We start from the raw sequence: 4160 nt of genomic DNA, 5'->3' as shown, positions 1-4160 counted from the left end.
CAAAATTAGGTGCACAGGCCAAGGAGGTATCGGCAGACAATAGAACAAGGAATGAGCAAACTACTTTTTTGTTCACTATGGGTTATTTTTCCAAAAAATAAAAGTTGGGTCTACTTCATTGGTATTTTTACCATTTGGCAATACCAAAATATACTTGTGGGATTGGGACAACGTATCAAGTGAATAGAACAAAGACAGAGGTTGTTTCTTTATCTTTGCTAATGGTTAGAGTTTAACATGATCAATATATCAATAATAAATAATGGCAGCATCAAAGACACAGATTAACGATTACAAACCAGATAAAACAGTGCAAATTTGTTAAAAATTCGACAGATATGATGTTCAAGATTTAGTGAATTGGAAACTATTAAAAGAACAAACCAAAACCAATTAATATGACATCGAAAAAAATTTGGCAATAAACCATGTGTCTGTGATAGATATTATCTTTTGGAAAAATCAAGTCATCTATGGCACATGGGCACATCCATTTGGAGAATGCAGTTTAAAAAGTTGGTAATTGATTAGGGAACAGATACCAAGGTCAACACTTTCAATTGTCGGAAGATGTTAAACATTATCAGGATGCATCAAATGACAGACACATTGATGCTACTGTATTTTATAGACTGCCTTAGACACAAAATTAATAAATGCTTACTTGCCACCCTATATCAATGTTGGTTATTGCAAATAAAAAAATAGTACTGTGGTTACCTTGATATGACTTATGTACAAGTCTGTACATGACACTTCAATTAAAATATTATCTCAGTCAAGAAAGAATTGTTGACGGGAGTAATATTAATGGGTCATGCCAACAACATATTTTACTCTTCCAGCACCCAAAGCAGTCGTAGTCAGGGGCGGATTTAGGGGGGGCCGGCCCGGCCCCGGACCCCCTTTTGGGAGGTAAAAAAAAGAAAAAAAAAAGAAAAAGGGAGAAAAGAAAAAAAGTGGTAGCCCAGGATGCCTCAAATGTTATGTTCGGGCGTCTAGAACACAAAAATTTCTCCGGGGGCATGCCCCGGACCCCCTACGGCAGTGTTGTCTCTATCGGCCCAACTTTCGGCCCCCCTTCCGGCCCCCCTTTTGGACATTTCTGGATCCGCCCCTGGTAGTGGCGGCTAAATTTGAGTTTCATAAAAAATTGCGCAAAATTTATAATATTCTGCCCGATTTTATGGTGTAGACGTCTGTTCAAGCACTTTTAAAGTGCTTGAACAGACGCCTACACCATAATAACTGAATTTGCTTTAAAAAACTAGTAGTATACAATGAGGCTAATTTGAAGGGCATAGGTGGTATGCATGAATACCAATTTAATCATTAATGACGAGAGAGTGGGTTGGTGTAATTGTTTCCATTGTGGTTCTTGATCTTGTTCATGTTTGAATACACCAGTTTGCTCTACACCATGTAGATATCTACTACCACCAACAACTACCGGTACATTATTTTATTATTGTTACTTCGTCATGCAAACTCTTAAACAAAAATACCTAATGTAATAATTTCAAGTTTCAAATGTGTAGATGGCAGAGAAGAATAGCATGATACAAGTTTTATTGTTCTAACAAGATATGTTGATCTGCTGATTAAGGAACTCTTATGTAATTTCTAGATTATTACCGGAGTGGCTGATATTGTAAAACCACTTGCACATGCATCTGAAAAAATGTCAGTCATTTTGAGTAAAGACAGCTGGCCTCCGTTCTTCATGTGAATATCACCATTGGACTGGTTAATGTGTTATTAAGTTCGTAATAAATCTTTTTCAATTAACATGTTTACTTTTAAAAAAAATAATGCAGTTTTCATAAATGCTAACATTTTTATAGTAAAAAACGGGGGAATTTGGTCATGGGGGGGGGGGGGGGCTTGGAGGCTTCAGCTATTTATGTATTATAAGGGCAAATCTCATGATTCTTATGATATGTATTACAATAAAAAAGTGCGGTATTGATTTTAAATAACTTTAAGGAATCTCACCATTGGACAGGTTAACATTGAAAATATAGGGTTTGCTGCCAAAATCAGTTGATACCTGCTCTAATAGCACAACTATTGCTATTTTACTTTCAAACTGGCAACCATTTTGAAATTCAAGATGGCCGCCATTAATGATCAGTGAGAATATCACCATTGGACAGGTTGACATTGAAAATATAGGGTTTGCTGCCAAAATGATATTGATATTTGGTCTAATGGCACAGTTATTGTTATTTTTTATGTGAAAATGGCGGCCATTTTGAAATTCCAAAATAGCCGCAAAAACAATCTCGAAAAAAATGGACCCTTGGACTTTTGGATTCAGAATAGTACCCAAAATATCCAGAAAATGCAATAAAATTGCTTTGGGCAAGCCTATCTCGCAAAATGACACTATTAAAATCATGTTGATACCTGCTCTAAAAGCAAAATTATGGTTATTATTACTGTGAAAATGGCAGCCATTTTAAAATTCAATATGGCTGCCATGTATGATTCGTAAGTATCTCACCATTGGACAGATTGACATTGAAAATACAGGGTTTGCTGCCAAAATAAGTTGATACCTGCTCTAATAGCACAACTATTGTTATTTTTACTATAAAAACGGCAGCCATTTTGAAATTCAAGATGGCCGCCATTTATGATCAGTGAGAATATCCCCATTGGACAGGTTGACATTGAAAATATAGGGTTTTCATTTAGAGAATCATTATATACATTGTATAGAGGCGGTGACATTACGCCTCCCTGTCGGACCCCATTAGAAACAGAGAATTCAAATGAGTACTTGTTACCCCACCGTACAACCATTTGTTGGGTTATATACCAACTGATAAGAATTCGAGTTACAGCATAGTTAGTGCCCCGAGCAATTAACTTATTTAAACACATCCAATAGTTCACTAGATCGAATTCCTTACTTGAATTTAAACAACAAACAAAAGACAGGGCTACCGTTCCTATTATAAAAGTCAATGACTTGGTTCAGAACAAACACACGTTTCAGAAGAATGACCACTCTTATAAGCAAACTTATGGTCACTACTACGAAGAGTGTCGCACGCAAGGTCAATTAAAAGAAATTCAAAGACTTTTGATGCGACACACGCAAGAGAAATCGGTCTATAGTTATCTTTACTAGTGACATCACCTGACTTTGACTAAACTATAGGCACTAATATCACCTTGGTCATATCGAGAGGCATGTGACCATGGGACAGCATTGAGTTGAAGCAGATACTTAGCAACGTACTAAGACTATTATCTGCATACCGCAGATGTTCGCCAGCCAGACCGTCAAAGCCTGATGGTTTTTTTTTCATAGGTAATTTCATTACAAAATCATTATAGTTTGAGCTATCACAATAGGACGATCAGCTGATCGACCCCCAACGTCAACAAAGGCTTGAACACTTTCCCTATCTTTAGTCAATACAATTAAACAACTGTTGATAATGAAGTGGCCAGTAATTACAAATGTCTTGATCCCTGTTAACACCATCAACTGTATTAGATAAATTTTTATTATGAACTGATGACACTTTTCAAAATTCACTGTATTTTTCCTCCTAATGATTTAGCAATAGCATCGGCCTTTAGTGATTCTTCATTTCTTCTTCTTCTTCTTATTATTATTATTATTATTATTATTATTATTATTATTATTATTATTATTATTATTATTATTATTATTATTATTATTATTATTATTATTATTAATAATAATAATAATACTATGTAGGCTAGTATTATAAAACAAAACTTTAAAGCTTGCAAAAGGATAAAAACCAAACTGAAACATGCATCACATTTCTGTATCTTAAAAGACTGGCCTGGGATTTATGGATCCAAGATTTTAAAAAATCATGCTTAGGCCTATGTGTTATAATTGTAGTAAGCCTATTTTATTATAAAGTTATATTTAGTCCTTTGTGTACATCGTTTGTGTAAATCATAATTGTCCAATCACCAGATCAATGGTTATCTATCATAAATCAACTGGCTTCATTGGCGGGGATGAACTCTTGACCTAACTTGACCTATGCCTGTCTCACTAACAGTTGTTAAGCGGTGGCATTCAATTCACAACATTCTTCCATGCTGTTCTGTCCTGTGCTGTTCTGCATGCTTTAGTAATAGTGATATTATTTCTACTACAGTCT

The 4160-nt window shown here is 35.2% G+C and overlaps 1 protein-coding gene across 1 annotated transcript in view; it reads left to right on the top strand.

The window, feature by feature from the left end:
- LOC117120467 overlaps positions 1–4160 on the top strand; it is a 42308-nt gene that overhangs the window by 18721 nt on the left and 19427 nt on the right. The gene's annotated exons all lie outside the window — the stretch shown is intronic.

Source organism: Anneissia japonica, unplaced genomic scaffold (genome assembly GCF_011630105.1).
Source record: "Anneissia japonica isolate Jap-2015-1 unplaced genomic scaffold, ASM1163010v1 scaffold288046_len260376_cov104, whole genome shotgun sequence".
Classification (NCBI taxonomy): domain Eukaryota; kingdom Metazoa; phylum Echinodermata; class Crinoidea; order Comatulida; family Comatulidae; genus Anneissia; species Anneissia japonica.
Note: the sequence above shows the minus strand (reverse complement) of the source record. Positions and strands in the feature narration are given on the sequence as shown.